Source organism: Ovis aries, chromosome X, assembly GCF_016772045.2.
Source record: "Ovis aries strain OAR_USU_Benz2616 breed Rambouillet chromosome X, ARS-UI_Ramb_v3.0, whole genome shotgun sequence".
In the NCBI taxonomy this organism is placed as follows: Eukaryota; Metazoa; Chordata; class Mammalia; order Artiodactyla; family Bovidae; genus Ovis; species Ovis aries.
In genome coordinates, this window is record NC_056080.1 from 36331429 (window position 1) to 36346989 (window position 15561).

Sequence of the window (15561 nt, forward strand, 5' to 3'; positions counted from 1 at the left end):
TCGATCCACCCACGAGCTCACAAGTTTTTTGACCTACACTGGAAAGTTTTTGACAAACCTTCAGTCTCTGTCATTGTTTCTTCACAACTCTAGGTGATAAAGACTGTGGATATAATAAAACAAGAACATATAAATGACTTGTCTTGTGCAGCCCAAGCGGCTGCACGTGGGAGACTTGAGCAAAGGTTGGGGTGAGCCCTCGCTTGGCTGATGAAGACCAGAGGAGACAGCGATGGCTGGTAGAAGAGTGTAAGGCTCAAGATGGAAAATCATGAACCAGATGGTACTATCAAGGAAAACTTAATTGATATCGTAGCCAGAAAAATTAACCAACTCCCAGAAGCAGAAAGGAATCTGCTTGAAAATGGATTGACATATTGGACTTGATACTACTCTCTGTAGCCTAATAGCAAAGTCTTTTTCTATACATCTTACATGTGACACAGGCTGCTGGCTTACCAATGGCAGTGATCCCATTTTTGACAGCAAACATATCTTACAAAGGTTTTGTAAGTTTACCTTTGAATACAGGTGATCTGCATTGTGAAACCGGTGGCCTGTACCCTGTTTTCTGGCTGTCCCTGTGAATGGTGGCCTAGCAGCTAGGTATAATTCAGCCCTGGCTACCAGAGAAAGGAAACATCTTAAATTACTGGATTAGGACTTCTAAGCCTGTCTTTAGAAAGATGTTATTTCCCATTTTGCTCCAGACTGGGTTTGCTGCATACCTTGGGTCTAGACAATATAAACTACTTATAAAGGCTCTTCAGTTACCCAGAAGTTGAGTGATTGTTAAGCAAATCTGTACACAAAAATTAAACTAACCTACATCTAAGTATGAATAAACAGACTTGTTTAAACAGACAGGTTTATGGAAGAAATACAATAAATAAACCAATGTAACAGAGTTTGGGAACATGAGAAATTTGGAACACAATTAGACAAAATCATGTATGGAGTATCAGATGAATTCATGTGTTCTTTCTCTTTTTTTTTAATCTTTTTTTATTTTTTTAAACTTTAAATTTATTTATTTTAATTGGAGGCTAATTACTTTACAATATTGTAGTGGTTTTGCCATACATCAAAATGAATCTGCCACGGGTGTACACATGTTCCCCATCCTGAACCCCACTCCCACCTCCATCCCCGTACCATCCCTCTGGAGCATCCCAGTGCACCAGCCCCAAGCATCCTGTATCTTGCTTCAAACCTAGACTGGCAATTCATCTCTTATATGATATTATACATGTTCCAATGTCATTCTCCCAAATCATCCCGCCCTCTTGCTCTCCCACAGAGTCCAAAAGACTGTTCTATACATCTGTGTCTCTTTTGCTGTCTTGCATATAGGGTTATTGTTACCATCTTTCTAAATTCTATATATATGCATTAGTATGCTATATTGGTATTATTCTTTCTGGCTTACTTCACTCTGTATAATAGGCTCCAGTTTCATCCACCTCATTAGAACTGATTCAAATGTATTCTTTTTAATGGCTGTGTATATGTATATGTACCACTGCTTTCTTATCCATTCATCTGCTGATGGGCATCTAGGTTGCTTCCATGTCCTGGCTATTATAAACAGTGCTGCGATGAACATTGGGGTACACGTGTCTCTTTCAATTCTGGTTTCCTCGGTGTGTATGCCCAGCAGTGGGATTGCTGGCTCATGAGGCAGTTCTATTTCCAGTTTTTTAAGGAATCTCCACACTGTTCTCCATAGTGGCTGTACTAGTTTGCATTCCCACCAACAGTGTAAGAGGGTTCCCTTTTCTCCACATCCTCTCCAGCATGTATTGTTGTAGACTTTTGGATCACAGCCATTCTGACTGGTGTGAAATGGTACCTCATTGTGGTTTTGATTTGCATTTCTCTGATAATGAGTGATGTTGAGCATTTTTTCATGCGTTTGTTAGCCATCTGTATGTCGTCTTTGGAGAAATGTCTGTTTAGTTCTTTGGCCCAGTTTTTGATTGGGTCGCTTATTTTTCTGGAATTGAGCTATAGGAGTTGCTTGTATATTTTTGAGATTAGTTGTTTGTCAGTTGCTTCATTTGCTGTTATTTTCTCCCATTCTGAAGGCTGTCTTTTCACCTTGCTTGTAGTTTCCTTTGTTGTGCAGAACCTTTTAATTTTAATTAGGTCCCATTTGTTTATTTTCATTTTTATTTCCAATATTCTGGGAGGAAGGTCATAGAGGATCCTGCTGTGATGTATATCAGAGAATGTTTTGCCTATGTTCTCCTCTAGGAGTTCTATAGTTTCTGGTCTTACGCTTAGATCCTTAATCCATTTTGAGTTTATTTTTGTGTATGGTGTTAGAAAGTGTTCTGGTTTCATTCTTTTACAAGTGACTGACCAGTTTTCCCAGCACCAGTTGTTAAAGAGATTGTCTTTTCTCCATTGTATATTCTTGCCTCCTTTGTCAAAGATAAGGTGTCCATAGGTGCGTGGATTTATCTCTGGGCTTTCTATTTTGTTCCATTGATCTATATTTCTGTCTTTGTGCCAGTACCATACTGTCTTGATGACTGTGGCTTTGTAGTAGAGCCTGAAGTCAGGCAGGTTAATTCCTCCAGTTCCATTCTTCTTTCTCAAGATTGCTTTGACTATTCAAGGTTTTTTGTATTTCCATACAAATTGTGAAATTATTTGTTCTAGATCTGTGAAAAATACCATTGGTAGCTTGACAGGGATTGCAGTGAATCTGTAGATTGCTTTGGGTAGTATACTCATTTTCACTATATTGATTCTTCTGATCCATGAACATGGTATATTTCTCCATCTATTAGTGTCCTGTTTGATTTCTTTCACCAGTGTTTTATAGTTTTCTATATATAGGTCTTTAGTTTCTTTAGCTAGATATATCCCTTAAGTATTTTATTCTTTTCATTGCAATGGTGAATGGAATTGTTTCCTTAATTTCTCCTTCTATTTTCTCATTGTTAGTGTATAGGGATGCAAGGGATTTCTGTGTGTTGATTTTATATCCCACAACTTTACTATAGTCATTGGTTAGCTCTAGTAATTTTCTGGTCGAGTCTTTAGGGTTTTCTATGTAGAGAATCATGTCATCTGCAAACAGTGAGAGTTTTACTTCTTCTTTTCCAATTTGTATTCCTTTTATTTCTTTTTCTGCTCTGATTGCTGTGGCCAAAACTTCCAGAACTATGTTGAATAGTAGTGGTGAAAGTGGGCACCCTTGTCTTGTTCCTGACTTTAGGGGAAATGCTTTCAGTTTTTCACCATTGAGGATAATGTTTGCTGTGGGTTTGTCATATATAGCTTTTATTATGTGGAGGTATGTTCCTTCTATTCCTGCTTTCTGGAGAGTTTTTATCATAAATGGATGTTGAATTTTGTCAAAGCTGCCTCTGCATCTATTGAGATAATCATATGGCTTTTATCTTTCAATTTGATAATGTGGTGTATTACGTTGACTGATTTGCAGATATTGAAACTTGAGAGTCCCTTGGACTGCAAGGAGATCCAACCAGTCCATTCTGGAGGAGATCAACCCTGGTATTTCTTTGAAAGGAATGATGGTAAAGCTGAAACTCCAGTACTTTGGCCACCTCATGCGAAGAGTTGACTCATTGGAAAAGACTTTGATGCTGGGAGGGATTGGGGGCAGGAGGAGAAGGGGACGACAGAGGATGAGATGGCTGGACGGCATCACTGACTCGATGGACGCGGGTCTGAGTGAACTCCTGGAGTTGGTGATGGACAGGGAGGCCTGGTGTGCTGCGATTCATGGGGTCGCAAAGAGTTGGACATGACTGAGCGACTGACCTGAACTGAACTGAAGAATCCTTGCATCCCTGGGATAAAGCCCACTTGGTCATGGTGTATGGTCTTTTTAATGTGTTGTTGGATTCTGATTGCTAGAATTTTGTTAAGGATTTTTGCATCTATGTTCATCAGTGATATTGGCCTGTAGTTTTCTTTTTTTGTGGCATCTTTTTCAGATTTTGGTATTAGGGTGATGGTGGCCTCATAGAATGAGTTTGGAAGTTTACCTTCCTCTGCAATTTTCTGGAAGATTTTGAGTAGGATAGCTGTTAGCTCTTCTCTAAATTTTTGGTAGAATTCAGCTGTGAAGCCATCTGGACCTGGGCATTTGTTTGCTAGAAGCTTTCTGATTACAGTTTCAATTTCCGTGTTTGTGATGGGTGTGTTAAGATTTTCTATTTCCTCCTGGTTCAGTTTTGGAAAGTTGTACTTTTCTAGAGAATTTGTCCATTTCTTTTATGTTGTCGTTTTATTGGCATATGATTGCTGATAGTAGTCTCTTATGATCCTTTGTATTTCTGTATTGTCTGTTGAGATCTCTCCATTTTCCTTTCTAATTTTATTTATTTGATTTTTCTCCCTTTGTTTCTTGATGAGTCTGGCTAATGGTTTGTCAATTTTATTTATCCTTTAAAAGAACCAGCTCTTGGCTTTGTTGATTTTTGCTATGGTCTCTTTGTTTCTTTTGGATTTATTTCTGCCCTAATTTTTAAGATTTCTTTCTTTCTACTAACCCTAGAGTTCTTCATTTCTTCCTTTTCTAGTTGCTTTAGGTGTAGAGTTAGGTTATTTATTAGACTTTTTTCTTGTTTCTTGAGGTATGTCTGTATTGCTATGAACTTTCCCCTTAGCACTGCTGTTATAGTGTTCGACAGGTTTTGGGTTGTTGTATTTTCATTTTCATTCGTTTCTTTGCATATTTTGATTTCTTTTTTGATTTCTTATATGATTTGTTGGTTATTCAGCAGCGTGTTCTTCAGCCTCCATATGCTGGAATTTTTAATAGCTTTTCTCCTGTAATTGAGATCTAATCTTACTGCATTGTAGTCATAAAAGATGATTGGAATGATTTCAGTGTTTTTGAATTTACCAAGGCTAGATTTATGGCCCAGGATGTGATCTATCCTGGAGAAGGTTCTGTGTGTGCTTGAGAAAAAGTGAAATTCGTTGTATTGGGGTGTAATGCCCTATAGATATCAATTATGTCTAACTGGTCCATTGTATCATTTAAAGTTTGTGTTTCCTTGTTAATTTTCTGTTTAGTTGATCTATCCATAGGTGTGAGTGGGGTATTAAAGTTTCCCACTATTATTGTGTTATTATTAATTTCCCCTTTCATACTTGTTAGCATTGGTCTTACATATTGTGGTGCTCCTATGTTGGGTGCATATATATTTATACTTGTTATATCTTCTTCTTGGATTTATCCTTGGATCATTATGTAGTTTCCTTCTTTGTCTCTTTTCACAGCTTTTGTTTTAAAGTCTATTTTATCTGATATGAGTATTGCTACTCCTGCTTTCTTTTGGTCTCTATTTGTGTGGAATATCTTTTCCAGCCCTTCACTTTCAGTCTGTTTGTGTCCCCTGTTTTGAGGTGGGTCTCTTGTAGACAACATATATAGGGGTCTTGTTTTTGTATCCATTCAGCCAGTCTTTGTCTTTTGGTTGGGACATTCAACCCATTTACGTTTAAGGTAATTATTGATAAGTATGATCCCATTGCCATTTATTTTATTGTTTTGGGTCTAGTTTATACACTCTTTTTGTGTTTCCTGTCTAGAGAAGATCCTTTAGCATTTGTTGGAGACCTGGTTTGGTGGTGCTGAATTCTCTCAGCTTTTGCTTGTCTGTAGAGCTTTTGATTTCTCCCTCATATTTGAATGAGAGCCTTGCTGGGTACAGTAATCTGGGCTGTAGGTTATTGTCTTTCATCACTTTAAGTATGTCCTGCCATTCCCTCCTGGCCTGAAGAGTTTCTATTGAAAGATCAGCTGTTATCCTTATGGGAATCCCCTTGTGTGTTATTTGTTGTTTTTCCCTTGCTGCTTTTAATATTTGTTGTTTGTGTTTGATCTTTGTTAATTTGATTAATATGTGTCTTGGGGTGTTTTGCCTTGGGTTTATCCTGTTTGGGACTCTCTGGGTTTCTTGGACTTGGGTGATTATTTCCTTCCCCATTTTAGGGAAGTTTTCAACTATTATCTCCTCAGTATTTTCTCATGGTCTTTCTTTTTGTCTTCTTCTCCTGGAATTCCTATGATTCGAATATTGGGGCATTTAACATTGTCCTGGAGGGCTCTGAGATTGTCCTCATTTCTTTTAATTCGTTTTTCTTTTTTCCTCTCTGATTCATTTATTTCTACCGTTCTATCTTCTACTTCAGTAATCCTATCTTCTGCCTCTGTTATTCTACTATTTGTTGCCTCCAGAGTGTTTTTGATCTCATTTATTGCATTATTCATTATATATTGACTCTTTTTTATTTCTTCTAGGTCCTTGTTAAACCTTTCTTGCATCTTCTCAATCCTTGTCTCCGGGCTATTTATCTGTGGTTCCATTTTGATATCAAGATTTTGGAACATTTTCACTATCATTATTTGGAATTCTTTATCAGGTAGATTCCCTATCTCTTCCTCTTTTATTTGGTTTGGTGGGCATTTCTCCTGTCCCTTTACCTGCTGGGTATTCCTCTGTCTCTTCATCTTGTTTATATTGCTGTGTTTGGGGTGCCTTTCTGTATTCTAGCAGTTTGTGTAGTTCTCTTTATTTGTGGAGTTTCCTCGCTGTGGGTGGGGTTGTACGGGTGGCTTGTCAAGGTTTCTTGGTTAGGGAAGCTTGTGTCAGTGTTCTGGTGGGTGGAGGTGGATATCTTCTGTCTGGAGTGCAATGAAGTGTCCAGTAATGAATTATGAGGTGTCAGTGGGTTTGGAGTAACTTTGGGCAGCCTGTATATTGAAGCTCAGGGCTGTGTTTCTGTGTTGTTGGAGAATTTGCATGGTACATCTTGCTCTGGAACTTGCTGGCCCTTGAGTGGTGCTTTATTTCAGTGTAGGTATGGAGGTGTTTGATGACCTCCTGCTGATTAATGCTCCCTGGAGTCAGGAGTTCTCTGGTGTTCTCAGGATTTGGACTTAAGCCTCCTGCTTCTGGTTTTCAGTCTTATTTTTACCACAGTCTCAAGACTTCTCCATCTATACAGCACTATTGATAAAACATCTAGGTTAAAGATGAAAAGTTTCTCCACAGTGAGGGACACCCAGAGAGGTTCACAGAGTTACATGGAGAAGAGAAGAGGGAGGAGGGAGTTAGAGGTGTCCCGAATGAGATGAGGTGGAATCAAAAGAGGAGAGAGAAAGCTAGCCAGTAATCACTTCCTTATGTGTGCTCCACAGTCTGGACTGCTCAGAGATGTTCATGGAGTTATACAGAGAGGAGAAGAGGGAGGAAGGAGACAGAGGTGCCCAGGAGGATAAAGGGGGGAATCAAAAGGAGAGAGACAGATCCAGCCAGTAATTGGTTCCCTAAGTGTTCTCCACCGTCTGTAACACACAAAGAGATACACAGAGTTGGGTAGATAAGAGAAAGGGGAGGGAGAAGATAGAGACGACCTGGTGGAGAAAAAGGAGAGTCCAAAGGGGGAGAGAGCAGTCAAGCTAGTAATCTCACTCCCAAGTAAAAATGGGTACTGAAGATTGGGTTCTTAAAGGTACAAAATTGATAACAAATACCAAAAAGCAAAGATTAAAAATCTAGAGTAGAGGTTGGATTTTCAAACATACAATATTAAAGAAATGGAAAAAAAAGTCAAAAAAATTAGAAAATATATATATGAAGTTTGCTTTAAAAAATAGAATCTCTTTTTTTTTGCAAAGTAATAGGTTATAAAAATGAAGATTATAGGAGTAATAGAGGACTTAAAAATTTTTTTAAATTTAAAAAAGAATGATAGTAAAAATAGTAAATATATAGATAAGACTTTCTCTGATATTGTCTGCAGTGTGGGATCAGTTAATTTTCAGATAGATCCTTGGTCCAGCTTTTATTTCTCAAGATCTATAGGCCCCTTCCTATGTAGTCGGTACTAACTACAAGGTTTTAATCTATTGCACCTGTCACTTCCAAGGCGGTTCCCTCTGTTTTAGCTTCTTCTGTTTGCTAGTCTCTTCAGTGTCTGATGGAGAAGGCAATGGCACCCCACTCCAGTACTTTTGTCTGGAAAATCCCATGGACCGAGGAGCCTGGTAGGTTGCAGTCCATGGGGTTGCTAAGAGTCGGACACAACTGAAGCAACTTAGCAGTAGCAGTAGCAGTCAGTGTCTGATTTCTGCCCTGACACAAGGGGCCGGTAGTGATCACTTTTTTAGGCTCACTTGTTAGTCACGCTGTTGGGGAGGGAGGGACACTGCAAACAAATAACACTGCCATGTGCTCGCAGTGTCTCAACCACACTGGGCCTGCCCCTGCTCATGGCGCATGTGCCCTCCCTGCCCACACTGCTCAGGGTCTAGGTTGCTCTGCTGGGAACCGTCCAAGGCTGGCCCTGGGCTGCATTCACCTCCCAGGTCTAAGCCGCTCAGGTTCAGGGACTTGGGTAGTCCTCAGACTTGGTAGGGCCTGCATTTTGTGCCCTTCCCAGGTCCGAGCAGCTCAGGTGATGAGGTGTTCCGCGAGCATGGTTGCTGCGACTTATTGCCTCCCCCATCCCTGCCATTCGGTTTTCTGGGTGTACGACCTGTGCAGCTTCTCAGGTGAATGTTGACTGTCCAGAACCCCAAGAAGTCTTAGCAAAGAAGCCTGCTTGCAGTTTGGTAGATAATGTCTCTCTGGGGATGCGATTGCCCCCTTCCGGCTCTGGCTGCCTGTCACCAGAGGGGGATGGTCTGCAGCCAGCTAGCTCTGTTCAGTCATTTGTTCTGTGAGCGGGCCTGGGGCTGTCTTAGGTTAGGGCTTTTCTCGTGGTAGCTATCCCACAGTCTGGTTTGCTAGCCCATCAGTTCCCTCAGATTGCCCTTGGGGCATTCAGGCCCAGTCCTTACTCTAAGCAATGCAGCCTATGCCTCCCTGCCCAGCCCCCGCTTGCTAGTGGTGGATGCAGGCATCTGCGCTGCTTCTCTGCTGGGGGAGTTACCATTGGGCTCATACTCTGTGGGTTTTAATTATTTATTTATTTTTCCTCCCTCTTATGTTGCCCTCTGTGGTTCCAAGGCTTACCACAGACTCGGCAATGAGAGTGTTTCCTGGTGTTTGGAAACTTCTCTCTTTTTAAGACTCCCTTCCCAGGACAGAGCTCCATCCCTACCTCTTTTATCTCTTTTTTTGTCTTTTATATTTTTTCCTACCTCCTTTCGAATACAATGGGCTGCTTTTCTGGGTGCCTGATGTCCTCTGCCAGCATGCAGAAGTTGTTTTGTGGAATTTACTGAGCATTTAAATGTTCTTTTGATGAATTTGTGGGGGAGAAAGTGGTCTCCTCATCCAATTCCTCTGCCATCTTAGGACCCCCCCCCCGTGTTACTTCTTAAATAGAAAGATTCTTATACTTTCCTTAAAAAATCACAATTATTAGAGAAACTCTTAAAGATAGATAGATGGTAGAAAGAAAAATGGAGATACATGTATTCATCAAACCATTTTATTGCCCCACACCCTTTGCATTTAAAATATTATTAACTGCTAAAGGGGAATTCAGCAGGGATGGCTTGAAACAATGGCTGCATTGTGAGTTGGACTACATAATTTTCACTTCAAATCCCAATTTAATTTAATTTATAAATATCAGCACCTATAAATTACCTTGGAAAAACATTTTTGTCATCATTGTATTAAGAAAGTATGCTATTTTTGTTTCTGTTTATCAGGAATACTATCACGTACCAATTATGAAAAAATTATAAGTAATTGTCTGTAGCATATGTGATACCAAACAGAAGAATTGGAATTAATTACTTTCTTTTTAAAAACAATTTTATTAATTTATTCATTTATTTGCTTGTGCTGGGTCTTAGTTGCAGCATACAGGATCTTGTTCCCTGATCAGGGATCAAACCCAGGTGCCCTATAATGGAAGCACAAAGTCTTAGCCAGTGGGCCACCAGGGAAGTCCTCAATTATTCCCTTTAAGCAGCATTTTTAATGACTTACATTGCAAAGCCATGTATATCATGCAGAATAATTGCAATTATGTATATGTTAGTAAAGGCTTAAAAGTGGTTAGAATGTTAGTCTCTGGTTACACGGTTAGCCCATTCCTGGTGGATGTTAATGTATTTATAGTGTTATGTCACAAAGTTCGTGTTCCAGGACACTGGACTCACAAGATGCTCTAAGATTAAAAGAGTTCACGTGAACATAGTTGAATTGTAATAGTTAAATAATTCAACTAAGTAATTGAATTAACAAATAAATTGGGGAGAAATTTTACCCCTTCTTTAATTTAGAGAGCAATTCTAATAAGTGAAGGAATGAAGGTAATAGAAAAATCATTTGAGGCAAACATCACAGAAAAAAACTGGTACATAAAGAACTGTTGGTTGTTAATAAAACTAGTGGATGAAAGTATGGAAATCAATGAGATATTTGCATAGTGTCAAAAGCTGTGCCCATAAGACATTTATTAATTACAAAAGGAAAAGCAGTAACTTTATGTTGGAGAAATTCAGCAGAGACCACTTTCAGGGAGGAAGAAAACTTTCCTCTAACCTTCTAGATTCTTCTGGCTTGTCTAAGAATTAAATTGACATGAGATAGATTAACAGAAGAAAATCTAATTGAATGTCACACACCCAGAAACCCAACTTACATGAATGGTTCTGAGTCAGAAAGGTGGAATGAGGTATACATGCCATCCTGATTTAAGGAATGGGATTAAGGGATGGAATTTCAAAGAGGGTAGGAGGGTAAGTCACAGCACAATAAGAAGGACATATTTTTAGTAATTAGATGTTTGTCCTGCCATAGAAATGGGTTATAAAAAGTTATTTCCAGTATTATCTGTTATTTCGGCATTGCCCTCAATTTAAATTATTTAAAGAAAAGGTAAAAGTTTATCTTGGACCCGTAGCATCTAGATTGCCTGTGGCTCAAAATAATTTGCATGCCAAAGTGGCATATTTTCAAGAAGCCTGTTCTGAACCCCTGCACCACACAAACAAGTGATCAAATTTAACACCACCTCTAACAAGACGCTTCAGCATAATCAATCCATGATATGATGTACTGAGGGCTAATTAAATTGCATGAGTTCACTCTAATTGTAGGGAAACACAAAACATTCAAACTGGGGAACATTCTACAAGATACCGGATCAATACTGTTAAAACGTATGTGTATCATGAAGTACAAAGAACAACTGAGGAGGGACTTTCCTGGTGGTCCAATGGTTAAGAATCCGCCTTGCAATGCCAGGGACATGGGTTCAATCCCTGGTCAGAGGACTAAGATCCCACATGCCATGAAGCAGCTAAGCCCATGTGCTACAACTAGACAGTCTGTGTGCCACAAGGAAAGATCCCATGTGACACAACAAAGGAGACCCTCCATGTTTCAACTAAGACCCCATACAGCCAAATAAATATAGTAAAAAGAACAACTGAGGGACAGTCATAAAATAAGACATAACACCTGAACATAATGTGGGTACCTGTGTTGGCTAGTGGACTGAAAAAATTGTCATTAGTGTGAAGATTAGCAAAATTCCACTACGATCTGCAGTTTAGTTACTTGTATCATTGTTAATGTTCTGAATTTGATCATTTACATCATGGTTATATAAGGTGTTTCCATTAGGACATGTTCAATGGAAGTTATACACGAACTATCTGTATGTATTGTTACAGCTTTTCTGTAAGTCTAAAATTTATTTAGAAATTATTTCAAAATTTAAGGAAATTAAAACCAAGAACTAGTTTGAAGGGACTCCCCATGGCCAAACTTGGGGCAATTCAGGCCTCAAAAAAGTGTGATGGCAGTAATGGATTTTAACACCTTGAATACAGAAATACCCAAAAATTTTGTTTAACCATATTCAGCTACATGGAAAAGGGCTGATTATGTAATGGCGAATTGAGGGGGGTGGCGCAGAATTTTGCCACTGCCAAAATATACTAGAGAACAAAACCATATGAGAAACTAATGTATTATACTTAAAGAGCCCAAACTCGCTTTTTACATTTGCTCATCCTGAAGTTTCACATTTTAGTGAATAGCTTTCTCTATTTAAACATTACAAATTGGATTTTACATATTACCTTCCTACAAGGGAAATTCAGCCTTGTTAAAATTCAACTTTCTTTTTCTTCTTTCAGTTGTAGGTGAAATCATGAACAAGTTAGCTTTCTTGCTCCTGGGACTGTCTATATTTTTCTTCAAAAATAAAAATGGTAATTTATTTCAAAATTGTATATTAGTCAAAAGATATTTATGTGAGACTACAAATAATATCTAGTAGCTGATAGTTTGATATAAGTGAAATTTTCTGTTTTATTAAGTATCCTTGACATACACTGATGCTTTTGAACTGTGGTGTTGGAGAAGACTCTTGAGAGTGCCTTGGACTGCAAGGAGATCCAACCAGTCCATTCTGAAGGAGATCAGCCCTGGGATTTCTTTGGAGGGAATGATGCTAAAGCTGAAACTCCAGTACTTTGGCCACCTCATGCAAAGAGTTGACTCATTGGAAAAGACCCTGATGCTGGGAGGGATTGGGGGCAGGAGAAGAAGGGGACGACAGAGGATAAGATGGCTGGATGGCATCACTGACTCAATGGATGTGAATCTGAGTGAACTCTTTTTTGTATAGTTCTTCTGTGTATTCTTGCCACCTCTTCTTAATATCTTCTGCTTCTGTTAGGTCCAGACCATTTCTGTCCTTTATCAAGCCCATCTTTGCATGAAATGTCCCCTTGGTATCTCTAGTTTTCTTGAGGAGATCTCTAGTCTTTCCTATTCTATTGGTTTCCTCTATTTCTTTGCACTGATCACTGAGGAAGGCTTTCTTATCTCTCCTTGCTATTCTTTGGAACTCTGCATTCAAATGGGTATATCTCTCCTTTTCTTCTTTGTTTTTTGCTTCTCTTCTTTTCACAGCTATTTGTAAGGCCTCCTCAGACAGCCATTTTGCTTCTTTGCATTTCTGTTCCATGGGGTGGTCTTGATCCCTATCTCCTGTAGTGTCACGAACCTCCATCTGTAGTTCATTCAGGTATTCTGTCTATCAGATCTAGTCCCTAAAATCTATTTCTCACTTCCACTGTATAATCGTATGGGATTTGATTTAGGTCATAGCTGAATGGTCTAGTGGTTTTCCCCACTTTCTTCAATTTAAGTCTGAATTTGGCAACAAGGAGTTCATGATCTGAGCCACAGTCAGCTCCTGGTCTTGTTTTTACTGACTGTTTAGAGCTTCTCCATCTTTGGCTGAAAAGAATATAATCAATCTGATTTTGGTGTTGACCATCTGATGATGTCTATGTGTAGAGTCTTCTATTTTGTTTTTGGAAGAGGGTGTTCTTCTTTTGGAAAAACTCTATTAGCCTTTTCCATGATTCTTTCTGTGCTCCAAGGCCAAATTTGCACATTACTCCAGGTGTTTCTTGACTTCCTACTTTTGCATTCCAGTCCCTTATAATGAAAAGGACATCTCTTTGGGGTGTTCATTGTAGAAGGTTTTGTAGGTCTTCATAGAACCATTCAACTTCAGCTTCTTTAGCATTACTGGTTGGGGCATAGACTTGGATTGCTGTGATATTGAATGGTTTTCCTTGGACACAAACAGATCATTCTGTCATCTGAGATTGCATCCAAGTACTTAATTTTGGAGTCTTTTGTTGACTATGATGGCTACTCCATTCCTTCTAAGGGATTCTTGCCCACAGTAGTAGGTGATCTGAGTTAAATTCACCCATTCCAGTCCATTTCAGTTTGCTGATTCCTAAAACATCAACGTTCACTCTTGCCATCTCTTGTTTGACCACTTCCAATTTGCCTTGATTCATGGACCTAACATTCCAGGTTCCAGCCTTGGTTGGATCCAGGGATTCCCTCAGGAGGAACGGCGTCAGCAATAAGGAAAGAGAGAGAGAGAGAGGAATAGAATAGAGGCTGATATTCCCTTGTTTACAGAGGAAGCCAATAAAGCCCCAAGACAACTTACACCGTTCATGTAGGCCGCAGGCATCCTCCCAGTCTCCTGAGGGAGTGAAGATGCAGAGCGCCTTCCGGTTCAGGTCTTAGAAGCCCAGGCAAATAAGTGAACACGGAGGGCCCCTGTGCTCCAAGGGATCAGCCTGAAAAAGAGAGTAAGAGAGAGAAAGAAAGAAAGAATGACACAGGGGAACCAGGCTTTCGTGAAACTGGTCCGTCTCTTTACTTTTCAGGAAAGCTTTTATACTTTAAGTTGTACATAGAGATAAATGTAAGAAGCAGAGTCACACAGCGTCAGCTGCTCTGACCCTTATCTAAAGACAGAGTGTTCTTTGCATACCTTTGCTCTTACAAGGGTCTTACATTTGTTTACAATATCTTCTGGTCTGGAGACTGATTAACATTTTATGGCCCCATCTTTCTTTCTATTGATAAAGGTTAGTCAATCAGAAAACTTGTTTTCCCTTAAGATCTGCTTAGTCTTAAGATAGTGATAAAGTTACATTCTTACATAGCAAGGATACAATGATTTATAACAAAGAAAGAGGAGTACAATGATTTATAACAAAGAGAAAATTCATTAACTCAAAAGTCTAGTATTGCTAACATCAAAACTACTATATTTCTTTTTCTACATTCCAATTACATTGATTAACATACTGCCAGGTGTCTAAGGGTATGGAGGCCTGGCGGCAATCATTGATTCAGCAATAAAGCCCTTCACCAACATGATTTTTATCTTTAGAAAAGCCCTATGCTAACTAAGACTTTCAAAATACTCCAGACTCTCTGTGCTGTTTATGGTTGAGAGGTTGTGAACAATCATGTGTGTAGTAGCAAGAGTGTGGATAAACCTGTCACACAAGCTAGACTGCCAGCAGAGAGGTTTGAGCTGAGATACTCCTTTTATATGCAGGAGACTATTAACTGGAGCTATAAGTTAATTTTCCAGAGAAAGGTGCTCAGGGATAGCCCCTGTTAATGTCAGAAGAGTGTAGTATAACAGACAGATTTTGGATTTGGGGGTAGATGCTCGAGCAGATCCAGGGGACCCCTTGAGTCCTGATCTGCCTTGCCCATCAGGCCTCTTCTGCATGACCTTGTCATGGGTGGGGTTGGGGAGTCCCTTGAGTCCTGATCTGCCTTTGCCTGTCAGGTCTCTTCCTCATGACCTTTGCCATGGATGGGATCTCCTGTGCTGGCTCCTGGCACTATGCAATATTGCTCTTTACAGCATCCATCACCCTTCACATCCACCACTGGATGTTGTTTTTGCTTTGGCTCCATGTCTGCATTCTTTCCTATGTTATTTCTCCACTGATCTCCAGTAGCATATTTGGCACCTACTGACCTGGGGAGTTCATCTTTGAGTGTCTTATCTTTTTGCCTTGTCATACTGTTCGTGGGTTTTTCAAGGCAAGACTACTGAAGTGGCGTGCCATTCCCTTCTCCAGTGGACCACATTTTGTCAGGACTCTCCACCATGACCTGTCCATCTTGGGTGGCCCTACATGGCATGGTTCATAGTTTCACTGAGTTAGAGAAGGCTGTGGTCCATGTGATCAGATTGGTTAGTTTTCTGTGATTGCGGTTTTCAGTCTGTCTGCTCCCTGATGAATAA

At 39.6% G+C, this 15561-nt stretch overlaps 1 pseudogene; it reads left to right on the forward strand.

The window, feature by feature from the left end:
• The first annotated feature begins 261 nt into the window (after nt 1–261).
• Nucleotides 262–785, forward strand: LOC101118509 (transmembrane protein 126A-like; annotated as a pseudogene).
• Nucleotides 786–15561: the final 14776 nt, after the last annotated feature.